Raw genomic sequence first — 20096 nt, forward strand, 5'->3', positions numbered from 1 at the left:
GTGCTTCCCTGGTGGTCTAGCGTGCGGCTCCTCGCCTCTCCATACTCTTCCTGGTGGTCCGGGAGGCTCTGTGGATGCCGTGGAACGCTCTGCATTCCATCCTCGGTGTCCTCAGTCGCTCTGCGCATGCGTGCTGACTGAGAACAAGGCCTGGCTCGCGCATGCGCAGTAGCGGCGATTGCCAAAACTCGCGCATGCGCAGTACGCCGCAGTCGTTACATCACGGCCGGCGCCAAATTTAAAGGGCTGTCAGTTCCACAGTCGGTGGGACTGACTGTAGAGCACGGTGTTCCCAAGTTCACACACTTCGGCTGCAAGGTATGTGGATCTGCTTCATGGGGGGTCTTGTTTGTGCCATTACTCTTTTGCTATGCCTGTCATTAGTATGGTTGCATTGGTCTCTTCCAGTGTTCATTACTGCTTTCCTATGGATGCGTCACTGCTCCCCTGTGACCAGCCCTCTCTTAGGTAAATGTAGGGCTGCAATGAGGGGGGGGAGCAGGACATACGCGTGGTCGTATTACTTTATTCCTTTGTATGTTTTCATTTTGCAGCTCCTCCTCTAGGTCTGAAAAACCTCAGGGCACGCGGGAAGATCGCCATGCTAAACCGCAGCATCAACGCTCTTCCTCCAAACATGGCTCCTCATCCAAGTCCAGATACCGTAGTAAAGACCGGTCACCTCCCAGGTCTTCACGCCAATCCAGCGAGACAAAGTGCTGGGGCTGTGGTATCCGCTTACTGGGCGGTAAATCGCTATGCGACTCCTGTTATTGCCGAGCAGCGGGTGAAAGAAGAAGCTCTGACCAACAGCTTGAGTCCATGGTCAAACGCATAGTCAAGGACTCCCTGGCTGATCTTAACAGGCGGCAGTCTCCAGCACCAGAGCCATCTGTCTCTCCAGTTAGAGAGGCCACTGGCGGACGGGCCCTTGAATCCTCTGAGCCTAGCCATCCCTCGGTATTCGAGTCTGATAGCGATTCGGATCAAGATGAACCTAGTTTGGGATTTTCTTTTAATTTGGTTCCACCTTTAGTAAAGGCTGTCAGAGAAACCTTAAACTGGGAGGATCCAGTAGTCTCCACTCCGAAGCAGAGAAAATATTTTAAGCAGCTGAGCAAGGAGCGGCTGAATTTTCCATTCATTCCTGAATTAGGAGAAATCATAACGGAAGAATGGAGCAAGGTGGAGAAAAATAACTCCATGGTCTCAAAGTTGGCTAAGCTTTATCCATTAAAGGAAGAGGAAGTCAAACACCTGGAAACTCCTCCTCTAGTGGATGCGGCTGTTATGAGGCTAGTGAAACACGTAACTTTGCCTCTTGAAGATACGGTTTCCTTTAAGGATCCTCTTGACAGAAGAATTGACACGGACCTGAAGCGTGTCTATCTTTCAGGAGGTGCTGCCTGCAAGCCGGCCTTAGCCCTGGCTTCTCTGTCCAAAGCCATGGAAGTATGGGTGGACAATGTCGATGATTCCCTCAGAAGTTTTTCTGAAGATGCAGCCAAGAACTCTCCTATCCAGGAGTTGAAACTGGCCTCAGCCTTTCTGGGGGAGGCCTCTATTGATATTATCCGCCTGTTGGCCCGGGGGATGCTATCATCTGTTACTGCAAAGCGTGCACTTTGGTTACGCCCTTGGTTGGCTGATCCTGCTTCTAAGCAGGTATGGTGCCGCATTCCCTTGAGGGTTCTTCCCTCTTTGGGAATAAGTTGGATAGCGCCATCTCTAAGGCTACTGGTGGTAAGTCGGGCTTTCTCTCCCAGGACAGGTGTCTTCTTGGTCAGAAGAGACGACCTCTTAGAAAACAAAACACTGACCGTGCCAGGGAGGCACGTAGTTATAGGCCAGGAAGGGAGTTTGGAAGAAACTGGAAGTCCAGGCAGTCTTCTTTCTGGAAAGGCCCCAAGAGCAACCCATCTGGGGATAGAGATACAACAAAGTCCTTTTGAGATTGGGCCCGCTCAGGCCAGTCAGGTAGGAGGTCGTCTCTTTCACTTTCGGCGGGTCTGGACGGCCTCAATCCGGGATACTTGGGTCGTCAACACGGTCTCTGCCGGTCATTCTTGGGCCTTCACCAGTGTTCCCGGAGACAGATTTGTTCCTACCTCCCTTCCTCGGTCAGGCGACAAAAGAGAGATTCTCTTATCCTACGTAGACTCGCTAGTCACTCAAGGAGCAGTGGTTCCAGTGCCAGAATACGAAAGAAGACTCGGAGTGTACTCTCCTCTGTTCATGGTGCGCAAGAAGAGCGGCGCCTGGAAACCAGTGATAGATCTGACACACTTGAATCGCTTCATCATAGGAGAGAAATTCAAGATGGAGACGTTGTTCTCCATTCAGCAAGCTGTTCAACCAGGAGATTGGATGGTCTCAGTAGACCTGAAGGATGCATACTTCCACGTGCCAGTGGCAACAGAGTTTCAGCAATACCTGAGATTCTCGGTCGGCCAGTGTCATCTGCAGTTTGTGTGTCTCCCCTTCGGGTTTTCCACGTCGCCTCGTACCTTTTCGAAGGTCTTGTTAACGGTGGTAGCCTTGATAAGACTGAGAGAGGTCCATCTTTATCATTACCTGGACGACCTCCTTCTACTGGCTCAAGACAAGTCTGTCATCCTGGAACATCTAGCTCTGGTCTTTTTTGAAAATATTGCTAGAGATAGGATAAAAAGCACCACATCCCTATGATAAATAGTAACTACAATGGGGGGGGGGGGCAAATTGGGACTTTAAAGGTGCAAATGATGGAGAAAAATCTGAATTCTCAAAAATTGAACATTTTATTACACAAAGAAAAAAGGACAAGACAGGACATTTGATAAAATGTTAAAAGCAAAGGAATGCACTCAAAAATATCATCTTTACATGTTTCGCCATCTTCATAATAGCTTCTTCAGGAGTTTTGCCAGATATTTCTTGAGAGTGAACATTTCTAAATTACAGAAAAAAAGAACATAAACAAAAGAACAAAGGAATAACTACTAGGGCAGAAACCAAAAGGTCCTAAATTTGATGCCCTCATACACTTCACAATTTTAGCACTGTTATCAGAAAAGTACCTTTATAAAGACCTGACCCCTTTCTTTTGCCGGAGGTGAACACAACGTAGGCGCCGGAGACCAGATGAATGAGGAGGGAGGAACTGAGACATCTAGCCCCTTAAAGTTGACCCATAGAGAGGGTGATAGCCAAGCCAAGGGTAATACGTATTGAGAATGAGAAACTGCAATATAGGAATATATTAGAAACCATATGGATTTTGTGACTTATAAATATCACATTCTTGAATGGGAATATATTTACCTATTCTGAGATAGCAATAAAATATACTTCAAAAGGTATTCCAATATCAAAAGCGGGGAGGGAGAACCAAGATTATCCCATATAAATCCCCAGGAAGAAATATCCCTTTAAGCAAGACAAAAAAATATATATATGGTGTGTAAGTACACCTAGAATTGTAAAAAAAAAAAAAAAAAATATATATATATATATATATATATATATATATATATATATATATATATATATGCTGATGGTAAAAGGTAAAATAACCAAGAATATTTACCCTTATGAGGCAATATTGCACACATAGAGTTCCATCCACACTGATATGTAATCGGACGCCAAATTGCGACAGACTTTCCCAATGGTATGCTCCAAAACAATGCTATACAAGGGAAAGAAAGGGGCATAAAGCACGAAGTAATTTAGCATAAATAAGCCCAAAAAGAATCAGTGGAATGGTGAAAAGGAGAAATGTTTCATTACCGCAGAAATCTTCAACCGCATGTGTCATTCCCCGGTGGTCTAGTGTAATACTGACCATGTTGCGCCGGCATTTATACACCCTCTCCACTCCCGCGGCGTCTGACGTCACCGTAGGAGTGAGAGCAAAGTGTACCCGGCGATCCAATTGAAGCCAAGCAGGAAGTGCGTCATACAGACGCGACCACATCACATGATGCGGCCCGGAAACCGGAAGTCGAGGATGACTACATCCGGTCCGGTCGCCATGTAAGCAGAGGAGGTAGATTGAGAAGGAAAAATAGTCCGAAATAGGTTCAACACTCGGATCAACCCAAATGGCGCTACTTGAGCGATGATACTTACCTGAGAGAATCTTGAAATATATAAAGATATAAAGACGATTTTATAGGACTCAGTCACATACAAAAATCTGCCTCAATTGCTCTCTAGTGTCTATAGTGAAAAATATGCATTCAGCTGCTGAACAAAAAAAAAAAAGGTAAAGAGAAAAGGAATAAAATATAATATAAGGCTCCATAAAGGAAATCAGCCGGGAATCAAAGGCGGTGCTGCTACTAACCAGGCTAAACCGATTTACCTGGAAAAATAAGGTAGGGCACCGCGGGTGCCCATATGGGCAACAAAAGCAGAGGCAAGATGGAGGCCCAGTTCAAATTGCCTCTCAATCTGATGGAAAAAGGTCACCCGATCTGTTTGACGCCCCCAGTCATGCCCACCTACCGGCAAGGATCAGGAATTTGTTGAAAGCAGTTTGATAAAGAAAGAGAAATTCCTTGTTCTTTTGTGAGTAGAGAACTACATCTGAAAAACATAATACAATCAATTCATATCAACACTGTATAAATTAGCAATGCATAAAGCATAAGAAAAGGGGATACTGTGTCAAAGCACAGGATCCTGACCTGTTAGTTTTCAACCCGAATAATGGATTTTAACTAACAATAAATTCTTTTGACATTGCCTAGCCAAGAAAGGGCTTGAAACTAATGGATTCATTTATACCAGGATACTGAATAGCTGATAAATTAAATATCCATTTTGTTTCACGTTGCAATAAATTTCTGTCTACACTTCCACCTCGTTCAATCAGTGGAACATGTTCCAAAGCAAAAAATGTCATCATTTTATCATCAAAGCCATGATATAGACCCATATGTCGACTAATGGGACTTTCGAACTTCTTGTTTTTGACAAGTTTCACATGATCTTGAATTCTATTAAAAAAAGGTCTTTTTGTTTTGCCTATATAGAAGGCTTTACAGCTACAGTACATTATATATACAACTCCAACAGTTTTTTCCCTTGTATAGCATTGTTTTGGAGCATACCATTGGGAAAGTCTGTCGCAATTTGGCGTCCGATTATATATCAGTGTGGATGGAACTCTATGTGTGCAATATTGCCTCATAAGGGTAAATATTCTTGGTTATTTTACCTTTTACCATCAGCATATATATATATATATATATATATATATATATATATATATATATATATATATTTTACAATTCTAGGTGTACTTACACACCATATATATATTTTTTTGTCTTGCTTAAAGGGATATTTCTTCCTGGGGATTTATATGGGATAATCTTGGTTCTCCCTCCCCGCTTTTGATATTGGAATACCTTTAAGGTATATTTTATTGCTATCTCAGAATAGGTAAATATATTCCCATTCAAGAATGTGATATTTATAAGTCACAAAATCCATATGGTTTCTAATATATTCCTATATTGCAGTTTCTCATTCTCAATACGTATTACCCTTGGCTTGGCTATCACCCTCTCTATGGGTCAACTTTAAGGGGCTAGATGTCTCAGTTCCTCCCTCCTCATTCATCTGGTCTCCGGCGCCTACGTTGTGTTCACCTCCGGCAAAAGAAAGGGGTCAGGTCTTTATAAAGGTACTTTTCTGATATCAGTGCTAAAATTGTGAAGTGTATGAGGGCATCAAATTTAGGACCTTTTGGTTTCTGCCCTAGTAGTTATTCCTTTGTTCTATTGTTTATGTTCTTTTTTTCTGTAATTTAGAAATGTTCACTCTCAAGAAATATCTGGCAAAACTCCTGAAGAAGCTATTATGAAGATGGCGAAACATGTAGAGTTGATATTTTTGAGTGCATTCCTTTGCTTTTAACATTTTATCAAATGTCCTGTCTTGTCCGTTTTTCTTTGTGCAATAAAATGTTCAATTTTTGAGAATTCAGATTTTTCTCCATCATTTGCACCTTTAAAGTCCCAATTTGCCCCCCCCCCCCCCGCATTGTAGTTACTATTTATCATAGGGATGTGGTGCTTTTTATCCTATCTCTAGCAATATTTTCAAAAATTACGATTAGGGATTACATTTCCCATTTCCCCTGTATTGCTGGAGAAAAATGTGTATTCAATCCTTTAATTAAGTTTACTTAATTTCTTGTTCAGTATAACATATGTATTATATTTTTGCTATAAAGTATTATTGCTTATAGACATTTCCTAGCTACGTTTTAGTAGTGTTGTGACTTAGAAACCCCTTCCACAATAGCCTAGACCCATTACAATATGGACGGCTATTGTGGAAGAGATTTCGATGGATTAATGGACAAGTTCCATCAAGCTCAAAGCTCCTCAGTAGGGGGAATCACTCTTGACCACTTCTTTTTGAGATTACGCAGATTATTGGAAAAAAAATCCAAGATATTTTGGAACAAAAAATATTTTCTAAAATATATTGATGAAAAATTGGTCCCTTGGGGACTAAGGATTCAGATTTTTCCTTTGATCAAAACAGTCAATGCAGACTTAAAAAGTGAATGGGAAATGAACTTGCATTCCTGTTCCTTGAAGATGATGAATTTATTGTGTTCACAGTACACAAAAGATTTGGATAATGTGAACAACGATATAAAACAACTCTTTCTTGATAGTGCACTGTTACTGAACGATCCCTCTTTTTCCCAGAGAGAAATTAAAATGCAAAAACAATTAGAATCATTTGTAGGCAATTTAATAAAAATAAAAGAAAAAAAGTTTGCCAGAGATAAGCAAGCATACCAACAAGATGAAGCTTACCACTGGACAAGAGAAAGAAATAATAAACGAACATTCAAAAATCCTCACTCTAGCTCTTTTCATTTACAAACGCACACCAATGATGTTAGTGATTCAGACCTGAATAAAACCAAATTAATGCAGCGCTAGCAACAAATTACTACAAAAAATTACAAATTATTTAAATTGAAACCAATCTATATCATGTGAATACAATATGTAATAATAAAATATATTAATCACATTAAGGTGCATAAATTTCTATAGAAATATTTTAAAGTGCATATTTAAACTAGAAAGGAAAGGAAGCGAACCGAGAGCTGAGGAGAATCTGAGGTGTTATCGGGAACGATTTCCATACGGAGGACACATCGGAGGAATTCCATACCTGATCCTGGGCAAATGTGCAATAAAACCAAGGGCTTTTATACTATCTAATTCCGGTGAGTGGGGAACCAAGAGGGCACCTTCACCTCACAAGCACCTTTATTTACTTGGCACTTTGGCACCTTTTTGGATCATCAATAAGGACTTTATCCCACCATTTTTGCACTTTAAATCTCACATTTTGAATGTTTATATTCTAGTTTAAATATGCACTTTAAAATATTTCTATAGAAATTTATGCACCTTAATGTGATTAATATATTTTATTATTACATATTGTATTCACATGATATAGATTGGTTTCAATTTAAATAATTTGTAATTTTTTGTAGTAATTTGTTGCTAGCGCTGCATTAATTTGGTTTTATTCATTTATTCTAAGAATTTCTTAGTGTTGCAGCAGCTGCACACCTTCACAGTTTTTTCACAGAATAACATATCACTACTGTGTAGCGCGGGTTTAAATTTGTTATTTCATTCAGTGATTCAGACCTGTCGTCTCATTCATCTACTTCATCATCACATGTCAAGTCCCAGCACTACACCAATCCCAATGGTCCTCACAAACGAAAAATAGAGGGTAAAAGAAATCCCAATATGTCCTCTAAACGCACCCCCCTATTCCCTCCTGAAGATCACCAATCACTTCCTCAATCTCCTTCTCAATTTTCACAGAATCTTGGGGATTTAACTATTGAAAATTCTATAGTCACCCCAAGTCCTAACACCACTTCTTCCTCTAAAATGAGTCACAGCACAGTGGTGAACAATGAAGTTCGCACGGCACCCATTTTTCAGCCCACCAAGAGCCAACCCAGTTAGCAACCATCTCTGGAGCCTCAGGGTTCGGATCCGGATGCTCTGAAAGTCATAAATCTATCCAGCAAAAAACTCAATGAAATTCAAATACAGGTTCTGTCCCTTGGTCTAACTTATTGTCCTACTCAAAAAATTGATACTTTCGAGTTGATTAAGGATGTTCATCTGTTTGCGCGCAGACTGATGTTTAAAGTAATTTATGACAAAAACAATCACTCCCCTGATCAACTTAGTCAGTCTCACTGCCAGCCTGCACAGGACCATGAACTTTCTTTGGCTGAGATGCAGGCACTCAGTGATTTGATGGAGCTCTGGGAAGAGGGAGAATCGTCAGGTTGGCCTTTTAATGAGGAGCCAACTCTTCTGTTGGACACTTCAAAGGGCTCAGAGGTGGATGCTATATTCCCACCTCCAGCTACTTACAAATCTAAATCACAATCTTTTCCTCTACTGCAATCTAATCCGAATATCTGGGCTTTTACCCAACAAGTGATTACAGAAATCCAAAAAACTAAGTGGAAAGATTTGAATTCCTCAAATCTGAATGATAGTCAGATTAAGGCCATTCAATCGCTTCAGAACGACCCTTCCCTTACTATCAAGCCTTCAGATAAGGGAGGAAATGTCGTTGTAATGGACACAGTTGGATACGAGACCATGGTTCTAGATATTTTAAACAACAAAGATTGGTATAGAAAAATCTCTGAAAGTTTCATAGCAAGAATAGTCATCAAATATCGTCAACTTGTTTCTGAGGCCTTTTCTAGAGCCCTCATAAATAAGAAAACATGGGAGTTTTTAAATATAAAAGATCCAAAAACGCCCACTATGTATGCTCTACCTAAGGTCCACAAGAACCTCAAAAAGCCTCCAGGTAGGCCAATAGTCTCTGGTAACGGTTGCCTAACAGAGCGAGCTAGCCAATTAGTGGATGACTATCTACGTCCCCACGTATTGGCTTTACCCTCATATATTAGAGATACAAGTGACTTGATTAAAGCTATAGATGGCATTCAAGTTCCTAAAGATGCATGGCTGGTAGGTATTGATGTGGAGGCCTTGTACAACTCTATCCCGCATCATTGTGGGGTTAGAGTTGTAGAGGGCTTCCTATCTGAGAGAGGAGGTTCTTCATCAGAATACAATGCTTTCATCATCTCACTTCTTAGATTTATTTTGTCAAACAATGTCTTTCTATTCAATGGTTCCCATTACCTCCAGGTGCAGGGTGTGGCTATGGGGACCAAGTGTGCCCCCTCCTATGCCAACCTGCACCTGGGGGGATGGGAACATGATCTCTTCTCCAGGGAGGATCTTGAGTCTCTTCTCTCCTGTGTACTCCTATGGAGAAGATTTATTGATGACATTTTTATGATTTGGACAGGTTCCTTAACCATGTTATTGAAGTTTCTCGAAACTTTGAAAATCAATGATTTCAATCTTAAATTTACATATACATATAGCCAGAAATCCTTGGATTTTTTGGATATCACAATCTATGTAGGTGAAGATGGAACATTGGGCTCCACCCTCTTTCGTAAAACCACTGCAGGGAATACTATCCTAAGGGCAGATAGCTCCCACCCCCAACCATTGGTATCGAGTATACCATATAGCCAATATTTAAGAATTAGGCGTAATTGTACTCAATTAGAAGACTTTGAGAGAGAGGCAAAAAAATTACAGAGACGACTACTATGTAGGGGATATAGCAGGGCATGTCTTAAAAGATCCTATCACAGAGCTAAAAAATGGAACAGAACTGATTTGATTTTTGGCAAAAAGAAAAAAACTACTAACACTGATGAGGTACTAGCCGTAATTACTCGTTACTCTGGCCAACATGACCAGGTACGATTAATTTTAAAGAAATTTTGGTACCTCTTAGAGGCTGATGAAAAGGTGTCCAAATATATTGGTGACCGTCCTCAAATAACATTTAAAAGGTCTCGATCATTAAGGGACCAGCTGGTCCATAGTCATTACACTCCTTCAAGCAAATGTAAAAGGAAATTAACGGGCACATATTCTTGCAGTAGATGCAACTTCTGCAGATATTTGCCTAATTTGAGTGAAATCGTTCTTCCAAAAGGGAAATTATATAAACCCAATTTTTATGCAAATTGCCAAACTGTTGGAGTTGTATATATAATGTACTGTAGCTGTAAAGCCTTCTATATAGGCAAAACAAAAAGACCTTTTTTTAATAGAATTCGAGATCATGTGAAACTTGTCAAAAACAAGAAGTTCGAAAGTCCCATTAGTCGACATATGGGTCTATATCATGGCTTTGATGATAAAATGATGACATTTTTTTCTTTGGAACATGTTCCACTGAATGAACGAGGTGGAAGTGTAGACAGAAATTTATTGCAACGTGAAACAAAATGGATATTTAATTTATCAGCTATTCAGTATCCTGGTATAAATGAATCCATTAGTTTCAAGCCCTTTCTTGGCTAGGCAATGTCAAAAGAATTTATTGTTAGTTAAAATCCATTATTCGGGTTGAAAACTAACAGGTCAGGATCCTGTGCTTTGACACAGTATCCCCTTTTCTTATGCTTTATGCATTGCTAATTTATACAGTGTTGATATGAATTGATTGTATTATGTTTTTCAGATGTAGTTCTCTACTCACAAAAGAACAAGGAATTTCTCTTTCTTTATCAAACTGCTTTCAACAAATTCCTGATCCTTGCCGGTAGGTGGGCATGACTGGGGGCGTCAAACAGATCGGGTGACCTTTTTCCATCAGATTGAGAGGCAATTTGAACTGGGCCTCCATCTTGCCTCTGCTTTTGTTGCCCATATGGGCACCCGCGGTGCCCTACCTTATTTTTCCAGGTAAATCGGTTCAGCCTGGTTAGTAGCAGCACCGCCTTTGATTCCCGGGTGATTTCCTTTTTGGAGCCTTATATTATATTTTATTCCTTTTCTCTTTACCTTTTTTTTTTTTGTTCAGCAGCTGAATGCATATTTTTCACTATAGACACTAGAGAGCAATTGAGGCAGATTTTTGTATGTGACTGAGTCCTATAAAATCGTCTTTATATCTTTATATATTTCAAGATTCTCTCAGGTAAGTATCATCGCTCAAGTAGCGCCATTTGGGTTGATCCGAGTGTTGAACCTATTTCGGACTATTTTTCCTTCTCAATCTACCTCCTCTGCTTACATGGCGACCGGACCGGATGTAGTCATCCTCGACTTCCGGTTTCCGGGCCGCATCATGTGATGCGGTCGTGTCTGTATGACGCACTTCCTGCTTGGCTTCAATTGGATCGCCGGGTGCACTTTGCTCTCACTCCTACGGTGACGTCAGACGCCGCGGGAGTGGAGAGGGTGTATAAATGCCGGCGCAACATGGTCAGTATTACACTAGACCACCGGGGAACGACACATGCGGTTGAAGATTTCTGCGGTAATGAAACATTTCTCCTTTTCACCATTCCACTGATTCTTTTTGGGCTTATTTATGCTGACTAAATTACTTTGTGCTTTATGCCCCTTTCTTTCCCTTGTATAGCATTGTTTTGGAGCATACCATTGGGAAAGTCTGTCGCAATTTGGCGTCCGATTACATATCAGTGTGGATGGAACTCTATGTGTGCAATATTGCCTCATAAGGGTAAATATTCTTGGTTATTTTACCTTTTACCATCAGCATATATATATATATATATATATATATATATATATATATATATATATATATTTTTTTTTTACAATTCTAGGTGTACTTACACACCATATATATATTTTTTTGTCTTGCTTAAAGGGATATTTCTTCCTGGGGATTTATATGGGATAATCTTGGTTCTCCCTCCCCACTTTTGATATTGGAATACCTTTGAAGTATATTTTATTGCTATCTCAGAATAGGTAAATATATTCCCATTCAAGAATGTGATATTTATAAGTCACAAAATCCATATGGTTTCTAATATATTCCTATATTGCAGTTTCTCATTCTCAATACGTATTACCCTTGGCTTGGCTATCACCCTCTCTATGGGTCAACTTTAAGGGGCTAGATGTCTCAGTTCCTCCCTCCTCATTCATCTGGTCTCCGGCGCCTACGTTGTGTTCACCTCCGGCAAAAGAAAGGGGTCAGGTCTTTATAAAGGTACTTTTCTGATAACAGTGCTAAAATTGTGAAGTGTATGAGGGCATCAAATTTAGGACCTTTTGGTTTCTGCCCTAGTAGTTATTCCTTTGTTCTATTGTTTATGTTCTTTTTTTCTGTAATTTAGAAATGTTCACTCTCAAGAAATATCTGGCAAAACTCCTGAAGAAGCTATTATGAAGATGGCGAAACATGTAGAGTTGATATTTTTGAGTGCAATCCTTTGCTTTTAACATTTTATCAAATGTCCTGTCTTGTCCTTTTTTCTTTGTGTAATAAAATGTTCAATTTTTGAGAATTCAGATTTTTCTCCATCATTTGCACCTTTAAAGTCCCAATTTGCCCCCCCCCCCCCCCCATTGTAGTTACTATCTAGCTCTGGTCATCTCGTCTCTAGAGAAGTTTGGCTGGATCCTGAACAGGGAAAAGAGTCATCTGATTCCTACCCAGTCCCTGATCTTTTTGGGCGCTCTGTTCAACACCAAAAACAGTACCATCTCTCTGCCAGAAAAAAAGATTCCGGTAATCAGGGACAGAGTGTCTCTAGCCTTGTCAGCGTCCCTTCTCACAACCAAACAATGCCTGAGGATAATTGGCACGATGGTGTCAACAGCCCCTATGGTGAAGTGGGCTCTCTGGAAAATGAGGCCTTTTCAGAGGGGTTTTCTTCAACAATGGAACAGAATCAGCAATTCTCAGCGAATAGTGATAACCGCAGCCATGAAGAGCTGGCTTCCTTGGTAGTTACAGCCAAAGAATTTGCGCAATTGTCACTCCATAGCCCCCATATCTTGGGTGATAGTGACATCAGACGCCAGCAGAAACGGTTGGGGCGGTCATTGCGGATCAGAGATGGCACAAGGGAGATGGGACTTTTGGTCTCACCAGATTGTGTCCAACATCCTGGAACTTCGGGCGGCCTTTCAAGTATTACTAGCCTTCGGCCACCTTATTCGGTGGGCACCTCAGTCATGCTGAGGCTAGACAACACGACCGCAGTAGCCTATGTGAGGAGACAAGGCGGAACTCGCCGTGCATCCCTGCTTCGGGAAGTAGAGCCAATAATGACCTGGGCTCAGAGAAACCTGGTAAATCTGTCGGCAGTTTACATACCAGGGGCTCAGAACACAACAACGAGTGGTCTCTCCACGAGGGTGTGTTCAACTGGATCCTGTCTTTGGGATTCATCCCAGAGGTAGATCTATTTGCCTCCTTCCACAACAGGAAGTTGGAAAAGTTTTATTCGAGGAACAGAGATCCCAGAGCATTCGGGGTAGATGCCCTGACAGATTGCTGGAAGTTTCACAAGGCTTTTGCCTTTCTCCCAGTACCAGTCATCTTCCAATTCCTGCGGAGAATCAAGATGGAATCAGTGAAGGTGGTTGCAGTGATCCCGTTCTGGCCCAACAGACCGTGGTTTCCCCTACTATTTCAGCTGAGCTACCGCGACCCAGTCCCTCTTCCTCTCAGGGCGGATCTGCTGTCCCAGGGCTCCATCCTTCACCCATGCCCAGCCCGTCTGCACCTTCGGGTCTGGTTTTTGAGAGGGGAAGGCTGGAAGCCAGGGGCGTAACTAGAACTTTCAGGGCCCAGGTGCAAGAAATCATGGAGGGCCCCCCCCCCAACACTGCCCTAAAACTCCTTCAAGACCCTCAACCTCTCACAGGCTTGTAAGGCCCCCTGGACACCGATGGGGTACATATAAAAAAAAACTACTGTATATACTTTATATATAATATTCTTTCATTAAAGGGAATGTGAACCTCAACAATCAATTTCTTTGATTTGCCTCCTTAGGATCGGTAAAATCAGACCTGGGGAATGAGACCAGTAATAGTGCTGGTGGGGAAAGGGGGGTATGAGATCAGTGGCAGGACTGGTGGGGAGGGGGAAATGGGAACAGTAAAAGTGCTGGTGGGGAAAGGGGGTTATGAGATCAGTGGCAGGACTGGTGGGGAAGGGGGAATGGGACCAGTAATAGTACTGGTGGGGAAAGGGGGGTATGGGATCAGTGGCAGGACTGGTGGGGAGGGGGGAATGGGACCAGTAATAGTACTGGTGGGGAAAGGGGGGTATGGGATCAGTGGCAGGACTGGTGGGGAGGGGGAAAATGGGACCAATAATAGTGCTGGTGTGGAAAGGGGGATATGGGATCAGTGGCAGGAATGGTGGGGAGGGGGGAATGGGAACAGTAATAGTGCTGGTGGGGAGAGGGCGGTATGGGATCAGTGGCAGGACTGGTGGGAAGGGGGAAATGGGACCAGTAATAGTGCTGGTGGACTAAAGAAACACCTCCAAATTCCCCCATAAAAGGCAAACAATTGCAGAATGACCTATGTGCTCAGTAGTATAGGACACGTATAACACAATGCTGCTACTTATATAGAAGTTATTATAGGTAATGAAATCATGTATAAATGGTGTAGTATGAATTAGATCACACAATAAAAAATAGAAAAATTTCAGTAGCAGGAATGGTGCTACCTCCTAGCCACCTTTAGGGCTTTTTCACACGGGCGTTCCGATCAGATCCGCCTGTCAGTTTTTTAGGCGAATCTGATCGGATGGCCCATTCAGCCCTATGGAGCAGCGGATGTCAGCGGTGACATGTCCGCTGACACCCGCTGCCATCCGCATCCGATCCTGTCCGTGAAATCCGGACGGATGGAAACCCTATTTTCCATCCGTCCTGGGGATCGGATCGGATGGGATCGGATGAGAGCGGACAGGCGGTCCACTCTCATCCGATTCCCCATAGAGAGCAGCGGGGCTCTGACACCTCCCTATCCGCACACAGTGCGGAGACGGAGCTGTCATCCGGCTGCTCAGCAGGGATCGGCGGATCGATCCCCGCTGAGCAGAGCGCGGTCCGCAACGGAATGCGGACCGTGTGAAAGGGGCCTTACGTGTTTAAAGTAAATTGAGAAAACCGACTATAATATAATAACTGAATTACTGCACACTTCAGCTTAAAATCGTTTAAAAGTTCTTAAAAGTCCATAAACTCAAATGGGAAATAACTTGAAGCACACACACGTACATATATCCACACACATATAAACACACACACACACATACATACATACATGCACGCACATACATACACACACATACATACATACACATACAGTACACACACATACATACACACACATACAGTACACACACATACATACACACACATACATACACACACATAGAGTACACACACATACAGTACACACACATACATACATACATACATACGTGCACACACATACATATATAGATGCACATATGCACACACATACATACATACAGACATATATAGATGCACATATGCACACACATACATACATACATACATACATAAATGCATACATACAGAAAGCCTTTTTAAAAAAACGAGAGAGGACTTTACCTTCCTGTAACTTCCTGCTGGGTATTGCACTGTAGGGGGAGGCAGAGAGCACAGCACACACTCTGCTTTCACTTTCCATTGATTCCAATGTTATGTGAGATTAGCTCCGTTGGGAGGATCGGGGGAGCTCGGTCGCAGCTTCGCTTGCCGCTCCTCCTCACTATACATTCAGGGGGCCCTCTCAGGCCCCCTGCAGCATGGGGCCCGGTCGCCATGGCGACCCCTGTACGTCCGCCCCTGCTGGAAGCGTTAGGATGTCCTGAAGTAGCCATACCTACTCTTTTCAGTGCTCCAAAAAACAATAAGGTGTGACCACCTTTCTCCTGCGCTTGGAATCCAAGCCCCCCGACCACACTCCTCACGGGACTCACAACTGGCTTCTCAGATGGCTAAGGTCTTGCTGCCCATAACGGACTGGGGTAGTCCACCGGTACTAAAGGAAAAGAAAACAAAGAAAGGGCGCCCTTTCTTTGTTTTCTTTGCCTCTACTCTTTTGAGTGCTAAGAGACAAAGCACAAATAAAACCTATGAAAGAATTTGGGCTAGGTTTACTTCTTTCCTGGAGTCTAAGGGAAAGTCCTGGTCATCTCCTTCCGTGCAAGATATTCTGTCTTTTCTTCAGTCGGGATTGGAGTTGCCTCTTTCAGTAAGCGCCCTGCGAGTGCAAGTTTCAGCCATATCCGCTTTCACAGGCCTTTCCTGGGCTGCACACCCTCTGATTAAGCAATTTTTTTAAGGGGGCAGTAAGGCTAAGGTTACAGAAGAAGCTGAGGTTCCCTAAGTGGGACATGCCTTTGGTTCTTGATTTCCTGTCCTCAGTTGGCACAAGCCCTGAAGAACCTATATCTGTGAAACATCTCACCCTCAAGACGGTCTTTTTAGTGGCTATCACATCTGCGAAGAGGGTCTCAGAGATTTAAAGTCTGGGAAGTAAGGAACTGTTAGCTCAAATCTTGTCAGGAGGCAATCACGATGATATTACAGCCCTTCAGTTGCTAACCCCCCTTTCTAGATAGTGAATTCACCCCCATCCGGCCGGGAGTTATGACAACACATAGCACTCAAACGTAGTGCAGTCACAACTAATTTTATTGCACGTGAAGCTCATATTTAAGGCATGTTTTGAGCGGGAAAGACTGCTCTAAACCGGTTTATAATTCATCAGTCAATAGCACATATCAGACAGAATAGTACATAAAAGGGCCTTTGCTTTCGCCATGCATTTGTGTCAATATGAGGTGTTTTGTTGTAGTATCGGTCCGTCTTGTGTTCAGCTTGTCTGTGTTAATGTAAGCAATTGTCAATTGTTTATGGTGGTGTCAGTCTCTATGCAAAATGTCTTGTAATCTAAATGCTAAGCCTTAACTCGTTAAGTGTCTGAATGAATGAATGGAAAAGTGTTGAACATGTCAATGTCTTTTCATCTATATGCAAAATACAGCTGTCTGCTGTCCAAGGTTGTTATGAATAGGTGCTAGTCTGGCTTGTTAAATCTGTAATTGCAGGGGGCCACATTTCATCATAGAATGAGCCCTAACCAATGTAATATGAAATATAATTTTTGTAAGGCACGTTAATACACTCTTTCAGGAACCTTTCTTGACCTTTTTCCCGGATAGAGTTGTCCTTATTCCAATTCTTGGATCAAGGCCTAAAGTCACTTTGGTCTTTCACGAGAATCAAGAAATTGTTCTCCCTACTTTCAACTTGTCGGCCGAACCTCTGGAACTCCATCCACTGGATGTAGGCAACACGCTTAGACAATATTTGGAAGCTACAGCCTCTTTCCGGAAGACAGATTATCTCTTTGTCCTATTTTCTGGGAAGAACAAAGGTATGCGTGCCTCTTCAAGATCAATTGCCTCCTGGATAGTAGAGGCGATTCAGTGGGATTATAGAGAGAAGGGCTTGGTTCCTCCTAAAGCGGTGACTGCACATTCTACTCGTGGTGTCGCTATTTCATGGGCAGCTTCAAGACATGTCGCTCTGGATGTGGTCTGCAGAGCAGCGTCTTGGTCGTCCATTCACACATTTATGTCACATTATTGTGTTGAGCCAGCGGCTCTTTCCTCTGTTGCTTTTGGTACTCAAGTGTTATCTGATGCATGTGTAAATTCAATTTTGTCAGCATCTGCCCACCCAATTGTGTTTTGGTGAGTTATTTCCCAAACATATGCTGCCATGGAGTCTGTCAGGAAAACGGAAAATTTATATCAAATACTTACCGTAATTTTCCTTCCCTGATGGACTCCATGGCAGCAGGAGTCCCCTCCCAGTTCCTGAGTAGGCTAGTTACAGAACACGGATGCTGAAAGGGAGCAAGGATTTATGGGAGTGGGGTCCTATGGGGTAGGAGTGGAGGCGGGGCTACCCCAAACGTATGCTGCCATGGAGTCCATCAGGAAAGGAAAATTACGGTAAGTATTTGATATAAATTTTCAGTTATTCTTACACTCTCAATAAACCTTATGGAACAAATAAATATAAAAAAAATATATATATATAAATGCCATAAATCTATCCCATAGTTTGTAGACGCTATAACCTTTGCGCAAACCAATCAAAATACACTAAGGGCTCTTTCACACGGAGCGGACCGCATTGCGATCCGCTCCGGCACTTTTTTTTTTCACGGAGCGGATGACACTTGTGTCATCCGCTCCGTATGTCCGCATATCATCCCATCCGTTTGCGGATGATATACGGACATAATGTATGTCTATGGGCATTGCGGATGTCAGCGGATGACATCGCTGACATCCGATTTTGCATCCGTTCTGTTTTTTAAACGGAACAAAAATAGGGTTCTGTTCCGTTCCAAAACATGGAACAGAACTGAAAGGATGAAAATCGGATGTCAGCGGATGGTCATCCGCCGCAATGCCATTGACATACATTATGTCCGTATATCATCCGCAAAAAAATAGGATGATATACGGACATGCGGAACGCCCGTGTGAAAGGGCCCTTATTAGGATTATTTTTTACTAAAAATATGTAGTAGAATACATGTTGGCCTAAATTGATAAAAAAAAGTCGATTTTTTAAAATGTTATATTGGGAATGTTTTATAGCAGAAAGTATAAAACATTGTTTTTTCTTTTTTCAAAATTGTTGGTCTTATTTTGTTTACAGCACGAAAAAAAAAAAAAAAATGTGGAGGTGATCAAATACCACCAAAAGAAAGCTCTATTTGTGGGAAAAAAGACATTGATTTTATTTGGGTACAGCGTCGCACGACCTTGCAATTGTCCGTTAAAGCGGAGTTCCATCCTAAAATAAACTTTTTAACTAAAAATACCCCTAGGACAGTCAGGGCTAGTGCATTTAAGCAACGATAGCTTCTGAACTGTCCCCTGTTTAGCATAACTGTAAGAAGAAAAACTTACCTTGATAATTTCTTGTCCAGCACTGCCATCTGCGTTGTGGGCAGCTGAACCTGTAGCATCCCTCTTCGTGTCCTCTTCCGTGAGGTCAGTGTCCTAGAATCCCATGCTCGTCACTTCCGGTGCAGGCGCATCATCCCGCAGCTGGTTCTGCGCATGCCCAGAAGCTGTTCTAATTGATTTTGCAGGGAATGACACCCCTGCACCGGAAGTGACGAGTGACACCAGTGCAGGCGCATTGACTCCTGGGATTGATGACGCTCATCTCCCAGGAGTCAATGCAAAGGAGAAAGTGACGTAGGGGGCCGCGGCCACAGAGGGACGAAATGGAAGGATAGTAAGTTATTTTCATAAAAAATAAGGCAAGTGAAACAAAAAAAAAAAAAACGATTCAATTCTTTTCAGGTTGTTTTAAGCTAACGGAAACTGCAAAGTTGTAAAATAGGGTGGAACCCCGCTTTAACCACTTTCCGCTGCTCACTAGAGCTCTACTGCAGCAAAGTGGCTCGATAACGTCTGGCGACGTAGACCTACGTCACCAGACATTCCCCTCTCTCGGCAGTGCGCGCGCGCCGCCGGAGGCTCGCTCCCGCTGTATTCAGTCACAGCGGGAGTCGGGCCAGGGGAGGAGCGGCGGCGATCGCCGCCGCTCTTCCCCAATCGTCGGGGATCGAGTGTGGAGATCCGCCTGCTTGTGTAAACAAAGCGGGCGGATCTCCTAAGTGACAGGCAGGGTCAGATTGCAGGGTTCAGCGTAGCTGAACCTGCGATCTGTCCTTGTATCACACAGTCCCCTCCCCCCACACATGTCAGTAAGCACCAGGCATACATTAACCCCTTGATCACCAATAAAAATTAACCCCTTCCCTGCCAGTGTCATTTTTACAGTAACAGTGCATATTTATAGCACTGATTACTGTAGTAATATCACTGGTACCCCCAAAAGTGTCAAAAATGTCAGTCAAGGGTCCGATCTGTCCGCCGCAATGTCTCAGTCCCGCAAAAAAAATTGCAGATCGCCGCCATTACTCGTTAAAAAAGAAAACACCAAAAACGACAGAAATCTTTCCCTTAGTTAGTAAACGCAATAACCTTTGCGCAAACCAATCAAAATATGCTTATTGCGATTTTTTTTACCAAAAATATGTAGCAGAAAACAAATTGGCCTA

Source organism: Pelophylax lessonae (genome assembly GCF_965119305.1).
Source record: "Pelophylax lessonae genome assembly, chromosome: 4".
Lineage (NCBI taxonomy): Eukaryota > Metazoa > Chordata > Amphibia > Anura > Ranidae > Pelophylax > Pelophylax lessonae.